This window comes from Pygoscelis adeliae, unplaced genomic scaffold (assembly GCF_000699105.1).
Source record: "Pygoscelis adeliae isolate BGI_AS28 unplaced genomic scaffold, ASM69910v1 Scaffold60, whole genome shotgun sequence".
NCBI classification, from domain to species: Eukaryota; Metazoa; Chordata; class Aves; order Sphenisciformes; family Spheniscidae; genus Pygoscelis; species Pygoscelis adeliae.
The window spans coordinates 1,672,635-1,686,867 of record NW_008823954.1 but is presented as its reverse complement, the minus strand read 5'-3'; positions in this window follow the sequence as shown (position 1 = coordinate 1,686,867).

The window sequence follows — 14,233 nt, the reverse complement described above, 5'->3', positions numbered from 1 at the left end:
CCCCCTGTCCCGCTCCCATGGTGGGAGGTGAAGGAGCGGTGCGGACCCACCAGGTCCGGCCTGTGCCGCCTGCTCCTGGTAGGGAGGACAATGGGTACGATTTAAAAAAAATTAAAATATCTGAATTTTTGAAATGTTTTCCCTTCCTCTCTTTTTTTTCCCCTCAAATGGCAGATTCCAGTTCAACAATTTATGCACGATCAAGGAAGTTCAGTGTTTGCTTGTCGGGCGTTCATCCAGGTTGATGCTTCTTTCCTTTATTCTGATTTGCTTCTTCATTATTCTGATTGTTTCTTAATTTTGCCAGCTTTGGGGCGTTTTCAGGGTCAAGAGGGCATCCATTACAGGGAGTCAGCTTGCCGCTCTACGCCTTCCTTACTATAACAGAGACTTCGAAGAGCAATGCCATAACCAAGGAGGAAAGGAAGAAGGTGTTGTGGTGGGGAGGGACGAGGATATGCCTGGTTTGGTGGGCAAACAGGAGCAAAGAGAAGGAGAGCTGGGCACCCATAGCACATGCAGCATGGCAGGGACGCTGCTCGCCTGTCTTCGGGTGGCCATGGCTGAGGGGTGGAGGGGGAACCACCGTCCCGTGACCTGCAGCGAGCCATGGGGAGTGCTGGGGGAAGGCAGGGCTCAGGGTGGTGTAACTTCTCTGCTTCTTTAAAGGCAAAGCAACAGAGAAGGTGGAAAAGACCAACCTGATGCTGTGCAGTATTTCTAGCACTAAGTATCTTCTCTGATGCTTTATGCAGTTTAATTCAGTATCTGTGACTATTTCCCTCTCCCCTGAGGTCTCTCTGGCTGCACAGGTCCCACAGGGGAGAAACAGTCTCAGTTTTCAGGCAGAGTTTGCCTTTGGCTTAATTATTCCCAGATAGCCCTGCAGCATAGCCGGCACAGAAACCAGGCGGATGAAGACCTATCCTGCTGTAAAGGAAACCTCGCTGCAGACTGGTCCTTGCTGCCTGCCCCGAGCTGGAGGGAGGGCAGCTCCCAGGGGGAACAACAGGAAAATAAAGCGTCAGCCACGCTGTTTGTCACACACTTTTATTCCACTGGGGAGGGCTTTGACACCATTGGCAATAAAGTCCTTCATACTGGTGGAAAATAGCTGACTTAATACTGATTGCATCAGGACTAAACGGTGCAAAACATAAGCCAGAGGAGATGAATAACTAGTTTCTCTCTAGTCCAGCCCTGACCTGTTTGTTGTCTTCTTTTGCTTGGTTTCTGCGGCGAGTCGTGGGCATAGCAGAAGTGAAAACAGGCAGGACAGTGCATGGAGGAGGACACAGAGGAGGGGAGAGGGGACCCCTGCGGGGACCCCCATCGCACCACAGATGCCAGCTGGCTGAGAGCAGCGGTGGCAGACCCAGCCTTTCGGTTTTAGCAGGCTGGTGGTTTTCCCTCTTCTCTTTTGACTCGGCAGGGGAAAGTGGGTTTGGAGGAGGTGCGATGGCAGAGCAGCCTGTGCTGGTGCAGGGTGCAGGGACCAGGCTCCCCTTCCCACAGGGGCAGTTTAACCTGTCCCTGACTGTTCCAAGCCCCTCAGCGCCAGTACAGCCGTTCTTATTGCTACCCCATGGCTCAGCTGGGGTCTGTTTGCAGTACAGTCCCAGCTACGAGGGAGTTAGGGCAAGGAAGCAGGTTTCCAAGCTTGGAGATATGGCTGTGTTGTGCTGGAGGGCAGGGCCTGTGAGCCATGCAGCCGAGGATGGCACGTCAGACCACGCAGCCCAGCCCCGCAGCATTTGCCTTTTGCAGCCCCAAATCACCAAGGCACAAAAATACATGGGATTTACCTGTTTCAGGTTGTGCTTTGAGCCTTTGCTTGCCAGGGCAAGCGTAACTTTGGGCACAGGAGTAATCCTGCTCACTGCATTTCCCTGCCGAGTGAGACTCCCCAGTTAGGGTACTCGCATGACCATCTCTGTTTTTTGGCTGAGTGGAAGGACTCTCGACTTGTCCTCTGGCTGAAACAGAGCCAGAAATCTCCTGCCAGTGTGCCTGGTTTTGGTGTGGAAGATAATGGTGATACAATTGCAACCTGGATGGATGAAATGTCCCAGAAAGACCCAGGATATTTACAGGATGTCCTGACCCATTCCTTCCTCATCCAAAACCCTTAGAGCTAAAAAATAACTTTCATCCCCAGAGAATTGCCAATGGAGCATCACTCACTCAAACCAGCCCAGTGCACTCTCCTCTCTTTGGGAACAGAGGAGAAAACCCTCACAGGAGAGGCTGAGTGACACAAGCCCATCTGGGATCTGTGGCAGATTTGGGCAGCCGGCCTGAGGGACTCCTGCTGCCCAAAGGAGCCACCGGGGACTATGGCACAGAGCTGGCACCCCAGGAGCGTGCTGGGGATGTGGGTCACCCCAATACTGGCAGGCTGAGGTGATGGCACGGGATGCACAGACACGTGCACACTGGGGTGGTGGCTGCTGGCTGACATCCCCTGGGACATGCAGGAGTGGGGCACACAGGACCCCACTGTGTCCAGGGTGCTCACAGGTAGCCCCGCTGCACCTACTGCATCCAAAGGGTGGGTGTTGGGGTGGGAGGAGAGGTGAGGAGAGGCTCTTGACACAACCTCCTGCCATGGGTTCAGAGCTCCACCAAACCTCCCTCTACATACTGGACATTGCACTGGGTTGGCAGGGAGGGAGAAGATGTGACTGTCCCTCTTAGCCCCAGCATCATGCCTTCATACAGCGCTTCGGTAACCGATCAGCCCCGGGGCAGTGCAGAAAGTGCAGATAGTCTATAAAGACGGGATTTTGTGCCAGACCCACATTATATAGCTTGGGTCCAGAAAGCAGAGGTGGTGCAATGGGCCCGTTTCACCAACAGGCTCAGCGTCCCTTCCCAGAGACATGCAGGGAAAAGGGGTCGAGGAATGCTTCACAGCTTTCATTGGGACAACAGTTAAGGGAGAGCCCATCCATACCATAGGACTCCAGAGTGCAGGGGACTGAACAAGTGCAAGCTACCTCTTAGTCTTCCCATCTCACTCCATGGCAGAGGAGCAGAAGATCAGGCAGACAGGGACAGGCTTGTGTGATAAGTCTGGCAGCACCCCTTCATGGAGATCTGCAGAATATTCTCAGCTTGACACAGGACTTGGACAAACCTCTTTACTAAAGATCTTTAATTTCAATGTAGTGCATCTGGAATGGATGGATGGGTGGATGGCTGTTCTCCATCTCCCAAACAGACACAGAGAAGTGGTGCGCCTTTAGCAGGGATAAAGGCATTCAGTCTCTGGGGCTTGCAGAGACCTTGGCCCCTCTGCACAGAGCTTCAGCAAGCTTACCATCCCAGCACCAAGGGTGGGTGCTGTGAAGAGCTCAGCTGAAGCAACAATCTGGGTTGAAATCCCATTTATTTCCCCCATAATACCCCCTGGACTTAAACAGACTGGTTTAGATTTAACCCAGTGACTAGGAGTAAAAGGCTCCATATCCCTTTGCAAGCCCGGTACCCCTGCAGAGACCTTTCTTACTGAGGGTCATGTCAAGATGCCAGGCAGCTCAAACTCAAGTGATTAACAAGGGACCTTTCATTTGAGTGATTCATCAGTCTCGGCCATTGGGAGGAGCAGAAGTCCTTGGCTGGGTGAAGGCCTGTGAGCGTGTGGGAAGCCCTGAGTCTACAGTGTCACACAAACCTTGCCTAAGAAGCAAAGGGGCAGAAAGGTGAATGGTGAGTACGAGACCCAGATCAGCAAAGAGTGAAGAGACGATCAGCCTGGCTTGCGCAGGCCAGGACTGTCATCCCAACTGAGGCTTGTGGACTGCTGCCCACCCAGGAGAGGCTCTTCTGGACTCGATGGGCAGCGTGTCAGACCTCGGGCACCCCGAAGGCCAGGCTGTCCCTAATCATCAGTGTCTTCCGAAGGTCTCGTTCCATGATCGGCCTCTGTGTTCGCCACTTATGGGCTTCCTGGAGTCCTGGCTCGAAGTAGTAAATGCAAGCTCCAAAGCCCACCAGGATGAGAATGGAGATCATCAGATACACTGGCACAAACCAATCCAAGAAGTGGGGCATGGCTGCCAGAGAAAAGGGGAGAAAGCTTGTGCAGTGGGAGCACCCAAAAAACACCTCTACTGGGCTTCATCACGAGACATCAGTCTCATCAGCAGTGCCTAGCCTCCCTGCACCCCTCCTCACAGCCCCGCTGCACCCCATTTCGTGCTTGGTTGCACCCCAAGGCACCTCAGCCTTCGGGATAGGGCAATCCCCCTAGCTCATCACTGGGACCCCCTGATTGAGCAGCAGTCCTACTCCCTCCCTGCAGAGGGGAGTGAGCCTGCACGTCCCCAGCCCTGCTGCCAGCGATTAAAGGTAGGCAGTGGGTGCTTAGCTAAGTCAAGCTCCTGCAGTGGGTAAATACAGCTACTTCTCATCTCCCACTTGGGGGAAAATCTGCTGCCCCTTCCCCTGACACTCCACAACCCCTTTGAATTCCCAGTCTGAGTTGGTCTAGCTCGGGGCTGAGCCCTCCCTTGCTGCACCCCTATTTAGCATCCTGCTTTGCCAGGGCTTGGGCACCTTGTGGCTCTTGGTTGAGCACTGGTCTCTGCCTTGCCTGGCCTGGGCTTGCACCAGTTTCCCACATGCTCCCGAGCTTCCCTAGGCTTTTCCCCAGTGATATTCAGGAGGCACTGGCTGGGTTTATCAGCCCTCCCTGGTAGATATTGCTGCCTATGACATTTATGAGTTCTGCTGTGGGATCCTTTTGAGCCAGGTCTCCAGTTTGCCGGCTGCCGTGCCACAGAGCGGAGCCCAGATCCACCACCCCCCCCCGCATCAGCTGCTGGGCAGCGGGAGCCACTTACCTGGCGTGGCCGATCTGCCTTGCCAGGAGCCCCTCGCCACCCAGGCGCGAGGTGCCAAGTCTGGAGCAGCGCCGCCCTGGGGAGCACAAAACAATGTGCTGCATGATCGCTGTTGACCTGGGGCTAAAAATGAGCAAGCAGGAAGGAGCAAACATCTCCCTGCCCAGCTGTCAGGGCTGAAGCTTTCCGGAGGGGCGGACAGATGGGGTCCCAGGCCCACAACCTGCTGGTGCCCTGGCCCCACCATTATGGCCCTGCTGATGCCATGCTCAGGGCATACACCCTGACTTGGGGCCATTTAAAAGCTGTAATGGCACCACATTTGTGCCCATCCCTTTTCCCTGTCCTTTGGGAGGGAGGGAGCAACCCACATTGCAACCCACAGCAGTACCCAACTTGTCTGACTCCCAGCTGCCCGGTCTTACCGAAACACCCGCCAGGGTGTGGGTCATGCAGGGGCAGAAAAGGGGATCGAGAAGCATCCCCCCCCAAAAGCACATCTATGGCCTCCCCCGGGCACCAGGGCTGCTGGGTTTTGCACAGTATGCGTGCCGCTTGTCACAGGCTTCGGTGGATTAAACCGGGGACCCTCAGGCTTGGGAAGGCACAACAGTGCCAGGCTCAGGCACAAAAAGCAGTCCTGAAGGGAGGCTTTCCAAAACCCTTGACCCTCGGTGGGGGTGATGAAATGTCCCTTGACTTCAGCGGGGACGGAGTTAGGGCAGAGCTGTGCCCATGTCGAGCTCCTGCTTTTCCAGACACCTGAAAGCTGCCACCTGCAACCATCCCCGGAGTCACCCCTCTGCTAATAACCGCGTGTCCCCAGCCTCCCTTGTGCGGGGTGGTTAAGGGAGGCTGGGGAGAGCTCTGACCATCTCATCCTCTTCCCCACTCCTGGCCCATAAGGCTGCTGCCCTTTCTCACACCGGAGGCTGGGCTTTTTTGAGTTGTTTTTTTTTTAATACCACAGCCATCAGTTGATTCCAATGTGCCCAGCAGCATTTATCTGCTGGACGCCTCTTGCAGCAGGAGAGCTCGTCCCTGCCCGCTCGCCCTGAGACTAGCAGCAGGAAGCATGAGGTTCATCTCTACCCTCCGAATAACACCTTTTTTGTCACAAGGTTAGATCTGAAATGAGCTGCAATTCTTGTTAACATAAGCAAGAAACTGCCAGCATTGGAGAAAACACCTGATTTCCTCCCACTTATTGGCATGGATGTTGATAATTATCTGTTCTCCTTGCATGACAGGGGAGACCTCAGTGGATTTTACCTCCTCCTACCATGCTCTTCGGCTTTCAGCAGTCCTTGGTTTTGCTACCCATGGCGCTGCCCCTACCATTGCCAAGTCCTGGAGGACTTTTTCTATCTCCCTCTCAATGATTCATACCTCTCTTTTGCCGGGCCCCCGCTCCACCTGATTGAGAGCAACGGGACCAGGCAGCTCAGCATCGGCCACCATTTGGCCAGGAGCAAAGGGGCAGTCTGGGCGCTGCTCCTGCCTCTTCATGGCTGCTTCTGCCTTCCTCAGGCAAGTAACTCGGGAGGAAAACCCCCACCCCAGCCCACAATAACATCGCAGACGTCTTGTGGGGAGCAGGGATCCCACTGTGGGGTTTTCCTCAGTCAGCTCATCCTGAGGGACAATGGAAGGAATTAGGCATGAAACCCCTTCCCTGACAGGAGTCGGGTCTGAGGTCCGGCTTTGGCCAGAGGCCTCTCAGCGCAGTGCTCCGCAAAGTAGCTCCTGTACACCCCCTGCACTCCCCAACTGCTGCCGCACCCAGGCTGGGGGGCCAAGGCTGCTGCAAACCCCTTCTCCAGAGGTGCCCCAGCAGCTGATACCAGTCCCCAGCTGGCGACAGCAACGGGCAGGGTTAGGGAGCCTGGGAAGGTGACTCCGGCTTGGACCCCCCGGGGTGATGAGAGGAAAGCCAGCAACCTCATTTCCTTCCCTGATCATCTGCTTTCCAAACCTGGGAGTGAAGCTGCCATCCAAAAAGCACTGCAATAAAAAGCAGCCCTACAGACTTCCCAATTTATCCTCCCTCCATGACTAGCAGAGCCAGCATGTCCCAGCTCCTTGCCAGCAACCTATTCTTCGGTCTACTTGCTATGCAGCCCTCACCTCATGCCATGTCCCCCCGCCGCTCGCCTGTCCCTGCACCCACAATGAAGGGTCCTCGCCATGGCCAAGCCGAGCACTGGGCGAGGTGTCAGAGCCCCCCCCCCAGCCTCTGCAGGGCCGGTCTGGTGAAGCACTTGCTCTCGTCAGATGGGTGAGCGGCAAATGCTGAAAAGAGGGAGTTTCATTCAAATATGTCAGCTTTCCGGAGCAGCTCTGCAGATATTAAATGTGCCTTAACCCTTGCCGGACCAGTTGATCTCAGCACCCCATTTTGCAGTGGGACATCCGTGTCCCCCCAAAGACACAAAAGAGTCCCTGGTCTTTCAAGCTGAGACAGCATCTCATAGAGGTAAGCTGACTGACCCTTTATAAACCCATGCTACATGTGTCACTCCAGCCGCTCTCCTTCAGTGTCACCCCCGGATCCCCCGTGCCACCTCCTGCTGCCCCCCGAGGTGCCATGGGTACACTTGTGAAGGGCACCCCAGGGGGCATGCTGCAAGTGACAGGGCAGAAACTGCTTGGCAGAGGCCAGGAGCAGGGAGAGGGGGTTTGCAGAAGAGACGGACATGCAGCAGTGACCGGGCAGGGGGTGAGTGAGGCAGGAGTGGTGCCCGTGCAGAGTGCCAGGACACAGGTGACTTTGGGCACAAAACCCTCCCGTGTGCATGGTCGGGAGCACAAACCAAGTTGCAGTGTTGCCAGCCACGGGTTCACCCTGACCACAGAAGATCCCCCCAGGACTGGGCACCCTGGGGCAGCTTGCAGCTTGGGGCAAGGAGCTGCTGATGGCTGGGGACCTGGACATGACCCCGCTCCCATGCATTGCATCCCTGACAAGCACCCACTACCTGCCCTGCAACATGCCACCTACCTCCTTCCACGGGCGCAGGGCGATGGGATGAGGCTGCTCCCTCCGGCATCTGCTGGGGCCTGGCCGGGATGAGTCAGGCTCCTTTCCCAGCCAGGCAGTGCCAGGGAGAAGGGACCCCGCTCCGGGAGAGCAGGGCGACAGCGAGAGGCGACAGGCGCAGGGCAGGAGGCAGCCAGCAGCGCAGCCTCATTTCCCACCGGGGCTCCTGGGGGCTTCCCCCATCATCTCTCCGGCAGCGTCAGCCCCCCTCCAGCCTCTCCAGGGCACCCCACCGCCGGCCTCCCCCCCAAAGGAGGGACCGTCTGCAACCAATTGCATCCCCGCGCAGGGGGGGCATTTTAGCAGCAGTTGTTATGGCAACGGGCCTCCCTAGCTCACCCACACATGGTACCCGGGCGAGAGCCACGGGAGAGGCAGCCGAGGGATGCTCTCCCTCCTCCCACATCATCCGCAGCCCAGGCTGCAGCGCCGGAGGACCGGCTCTCCACCGGGCTGAGAAGGCAGGATGGGGCTGGGGAGGAGAAATGCTGGGAGAGACGTGTGTGAGCTCGGGCTGATGGACATTTATGGGATTTTAAGGCTCCACAGGTTTACCGGTGTGCCCACCCCAGGCTCTGGGGGCTGGTGGCTTGTCAGCAGCGGCATGGAGGCAGAGGGAGGGAGGGGTGGAAGGGGGAGGGAGGTTAGTACTTCCTTTAGGGGTTTTATGCAAAAATAAAATAATCAACACTTTGACCAAAAGTATCTTACAGCAGAAAACAGAAAAACATTGCTGTCTGAAGTAATATTTTTGCTTTCAGTGAAATACCTTGTTTCCTGAATCCATACCTGGCTCTGTCATTGCTGCTGCTGACGGAAGAGGTTTTGTTAAAACATTTTCAGCTTTTCAGCAGCACAGAAATAGGAACAACCAAATTGTTTTGGTTTTTTGGTTGGGTTTTTTTTTTTTTTTGTACACAGGGAAATTTTCACCGTGACCCAGAAGTCATTTAACGCAAAAATGTTCTAACAAAATCAATCAAACAACTGGCTCTAGCCCCGAGAGCTGCCTGCTCTCCTGCCTGCGCTCTCCAGCCCTGCCCGCTTATTCTCTGACACCTACAGCCCTGCAGGTGCACCGCAGGGGGGGTGGTTGTAAAGGCTTGCGGGGCTAATAATATCCACCAAACTGTCTGAGCCCCGAATTTGTGCCCACTACACGCCTACGCCCCAGGAGCCGCGAGGTGCGAGGTTTGGCTTCCCAGTAGATTGCGTTTCAGGCACAAATGGGTTCGTCCCCTCCCCAAGCCAACCTGTGGATGGTGACAGAGCCCACGTGCGCTTGCTGGCTCCAAAGGTCATGCACCCAAGGGGTCTGTTGCCTGGTCTGCACCAGGGTTTCAGCCATCAGTGCAGAGCCAGGGCTGTGCTGGGAGCCGTTGGAGCTGGCCGGCGTGCTCCGTGATTCCCTCCTCATTCTCCTTTTGTGCTCCCGAGCCCCACTTCTGCTTCATGTAACTTTGTAATAGCTTAGAAGCATTGAGTATAGGCTTGCGATCCCCCCGTACCTAGCAGGATATCTGCACGGAGGATCAGATCCATTAGGATTAGCTAGCTGCTTCTTGGTTTGTTCCAGCAAGGTGGGCACTCCAGATGATTGCCATGTGCCTCCAGAGAGGAGCCTACAATCACACCTTAATTTTAACCTCGCCATGATACCCACCTTGACCCTCAGCGCAGTAACCGCTTCACTAATCCCACCACAGAGGGAGGAAAACATAAGTCTCACGGTTTTGACCGTACTGGGAGAGAAACGTGTGGTTTGGACAAACCAAAAGCCAAAAAGATTTAAAAAAAAATAACATTGAACGGATATTGTTTATTGTGTTCCCAGAGCAAACCCTAAGGGCAGGCGAACATGCAGTGTATTTGAGAGGGCAGAAGGGAAACCACTTTCCAGGTATGCAAAGAAAATGAGAGAGAGATCAGTGGTGGCTGGCACAGGGCAGGAGGCTGTTCATTTCTCCAGGAGACCAGTCAGTGCCAGAGCCACAGGCCACCCCGGTAGGGCCTGCCGGGTCAGGGCGTCCTCAAGGACATCAGGCTGAAACATGTAAGATCCCCCCCCATCCCCAGCCAACCGTCCTAGCTGTCTGTCGTAGGTCACCCCAGGGGGACACCAGAGCCAGTGTGTGTCCATCGGGCTGCAACTTCAGGGAGAAGGGTTTAAGCTCAGGCTAAATGCTAGCATGCTGCTCATGCAGCCAAACCCCCACAACAGCAATAGTTTTTTTCTGACAGGGTCATTTTTTCCCCTGGCTCACTTCCCTGCCATGCAAGCACTGGGAGGGCATAGCGAGGAGCAGGGATCACCTCTTTCCGCAGCCACTGCCACACTGGTGGGCTTGTGCAAGTCATGACATGGCAGTCTCGCTTGCTTCAAGCAGAAACCCCCCCAGCTGAGTTTGAAGCAGCCTTGGAGGCAGCAGGAAATGAGCACCGGGCTTCGTGCTGCCGGAGCTGGGACACACTTGCAGACCCTCTGCCTCCAACACCATGGCAGCTGCTTGCTGCCTGTGACAGGGCTCTCAGGTGCTGTCACATCCTTTGGTTTCCAACAAGAGCTGCAGCATCAAGACAGCTCCAGGCATCGATGTGCTGCGTACAGCTCAAACCGCACGGAAACGCTTCAGCTGCAGTTCAGTTTTCACTATGAATAAGGCTGCCGTGTGCCACTCAGCATCTTCCAGGCATACGTGCATGCATATCATCCTGCCTGGTGCCTGGGGGGCTTCCAGCCCCTTCTACCTGGCTCAGAGGAAGCCTCTGAGTGGCTGTGCACACATGAGCCCCCCCAAAGCCATTCACCCCAGGATACCTGCCCACCACCAAGCCTCCGAATCCCTCCATATCTCTGGGCAGCCACAAATTCACCTGTGCAATGAAGGCAAGTGTGGGGTCAGGTTTGACGTGAGAGGGCCACCCAGCCAGAGCAGAAATCATGAAACCCTTCTCAGACAAAAGCCCTGGCTGGAGAAAGAGGAGATAGTTGGGCAACCTTAGGCACACGCTTCCTGCTTGTAACGTGGCCATAAATCACAGCATGAACAACATACTGAGCTCGGCTTAATCCCAAGCCTGATTGTTATTCCAGTTTTTCCTAACAAGTTTCCTTGCTGTTCTTTAGTGTCCTTTAGGCTTTTATCAGCATCTTCTGAGATGATCAGATACAAGTCTCTGCCCGTCTTTAAGGCGACACCAATCCTCCAAATACTACTCTCCCAAGGTAGGTAGAGGCATGGGAGAAGATGGACTTTATCAAACTAGCCTCCCCCAAGGTCCGCAGTAGGGGACAAAACTTCAGCAAGTCACAGAAATACTTCCCTGCTCAGCTGCTGGAGGCGAGGGACTTGCTGCAGGATGCAGAAGGCACCCTGGATGCATGGCAGGACATCAGTCGGATACTCTGGTGGGAAAGCAGAGTAACCTGCCTTCTGGGTGATACTGCAGCTTCAAATAAGGAAACCCATTTGAGAAGCTTTGCTGAGTTGATTAAAAAGCTAAGGAAATGTGTATGGTAAGTTAAATTAAAGAGCAGAATGGGAAAAGCTGACTTACTTTGGGTCTAACAATAGCTGGAGAGAGCCTTTCCCAAAGGAAGCTGAAGTTGCCAGCAACGTATGTGGAAATGTCATTAGTTTCCCTAATAATTTGCACTTGCTGCAAATGATACAATTTTTGTCTGTTAGTGAGTGAACAAGTGCAAACAAATACACACAAGTTTGTATTCTGCGCACTTCCCGGGCAGCGCTGCAAGAGGTCAGCCCGGAGCCAGCAACGCATGGCCAGGTGACATCTCACAAAACTCGTGCTGAACAGGGCTGGGATTAAGCCACCACTGTCAGGAGGTCTGGGAGCAGGTACTGAGACAACTGGGACCATGCTGGGGTCAGCGCTGCTCCCAAGACCACCTCCAAAGCCTGTCTCCATCGATCCTCTGGCTGCTCGGGGAGAACCGAGAGAGAAATCAGAGAGAAAATATCCTGAGATTCCGTCTCCAACCCGCTGGATGAAGCACACAGCAAATTGGCCAAGGATATCCGAGGGCAATGTGTGTTGTACAATATTTTTTGTAGCAGCCGGTGCTGTCCTGCTGCAGAAGCAACCGTTCCCAGGGAGCACTGGTGATGGCCAGGCCAAGTCTCGCTGATGCTAATTGCCTTCATTGGCAGCACCAGAGCATCTTCACATTACACTTCTACTCATTTTTGGAATGGTTTATGCTACCAGAGCAATGTACAATGGCCCACAGAGTAAAATCAGGAGCTCTCCCCTTCCCTATCATGCCCTGCTCTTGCCCCTGCTGCCTGTGCTGGGGGCCAGTGCACTGACACCCCTGCTTCAGCTCTTCTGCACTGCTCGGAAGCGGAGATCGACTCATTATTCCGGCTTTGCAAACTGGAAACGGGGCAGAGAGAGGTGAAGCAGCCTGACATAGTCACGCAGTGATACGTAAAATACACCCCAGCCCGAACATCAACCGTGCCTCATCCCTCTCCCCTCCACTCCTTGCCAAGCTACAGATCTAGACAAGAGCTGCAGGCACATTGCCAGCCTGAGTCTCCACCTCCTTATGCCATCCTCTACCATGAAAAGCAGTTTTTAAATGCTGCCCTTAATATTAGATCTGGTTTACACCCCTTAGCCCATGGGTAAATAGCCAATGAGGGTGCAGAACTCCTGTTCTCCCCCCTGGTTCCCCACAGACCTGAGCTTGCTCTGCAGGCTTTGCACCCCCCCACAGAGCATCCCTGCCCACGTTTCAAAGAGGAAGGAAAGCAAAATGAATCTGCCTGGCACAGCTTGCCGTGCCAGCTGTCGGGCAATGGCTTTGCATCCCAGGAGGAAATTGGCTGTGCCAAAGCCTGGACTTTCAGGCAGGGACCATCAGCACTACCACTGTCCCCCTCCAAGTCACCCTCAGGTGGGCTGTGCACCCAAGGGTCCTTCATTAGTAAGTGGCTAAGGGGGAGGTGTTCCCCTGGTGAAATGGCGCCATGAAGGTGGGGCACGCGGAGGAGGGAGCGGGGTGAATCTCTGTGTCCCCACGGGAAGGTGAGGGTCAGCCCTGCAGGGGGAATTCTGCCAAGGGACGGCCAAGAAACCTGCTGGGGACAAGTAAAAATAACTGTGGGATCAGTGGTAGCTCATCTGGACACGCTGAACCTCAACAGGCACCAGTGTCACCAGAACCCTGCAGCGACAGAGGGGACAGCGAGCATGTCCCCGACCGGACACTGAAGCCACCCAGGTCCTTCTGCAGGGCTGGAGAGCAGGCAAGGGCGAGTACCAGGGGGATGAAAGAGGAGAAACACCTTTTAGGTGGGTGCTGCAGCTTTTAGTGTATTTCTACACCCTCAGCAGCCCAAAAGCAGTGTTGTCCAAATTGCTCTCTATGCCTCCCTAACCTGGGAGCTGGCTCTTGTTATTTATCCCATCTGCCTGCCTCCCATCTTTAGGACACGTCTGCACTGGATTCGTCCTCCCTTCCCCCCGCCAAACTCAATAACAACCAAAAATATCCTGTAATCTCTTCTGCTTCACCTGTAATTTGTCTCATGCTGGCAACGAGCGGAACTGTCTGCCTTTGTCAAGATCAAAAAAGCCACGGCAGCCATGTGATGTCAGCTTACATTAAACCCCCCTCTCTCCCCTCCGCCTCCCCTCTCCAGCTCGCCACATCCGAGACGAGTCTGCGTCCTCCTGCGGCCTTCTTCCTCCCCCTGGCACATCTCTTGCCATTCGGAGGTGCCCTGGTTGAAGGGGCAGGGAGCTCCAGCCCCGGCAGGCAGCTGAGGGGGTCCTGGACCCTCCTCCACACCGAGCTGGAGCCGAACCCGGGGACGAGGCAAAGAACCGAGAGATGCAGCAAGGTGGACCACAGGTCACCGAAGGACTTTGGACCTCCGAGGGCTTTACATCACTGCCCGTCATCCTCCCGCTCTGACCTTGGCATGAGAAAAGCTCAGCCTACATCCATAACTGCAGTGCTTCTGCATGGGCCCCTTCCTGCCGGTATCACGGGCAGGGGAGGGCCGGGCTGGGCAGAGGCCGGCCAGCCAGGGGGGCGAGGGGGAAGGTGCCCAGGAAGGGGTAAGACGGAGGTCGGGGCTGCTGGAGCTGCCGCAAAACCTCGCACAGAACAACTGAGCGCGCAGAGGACCAGGGGGACAGCCCAGCCCTGCAAATAAGGACTTTGCTTCTTGGAAGCTTAGGGCTGCCCACGATACCCCTGGAGAGCCAAGGTGAAGGCCAGCACCCTACCCCCTGAGGCGTCTTTGAAACCCTCCAGCATCGGCTGGGGGCGCCCCCCGCGGGCCCGGCGCCGGGCGGGCCGCCGGGGGGC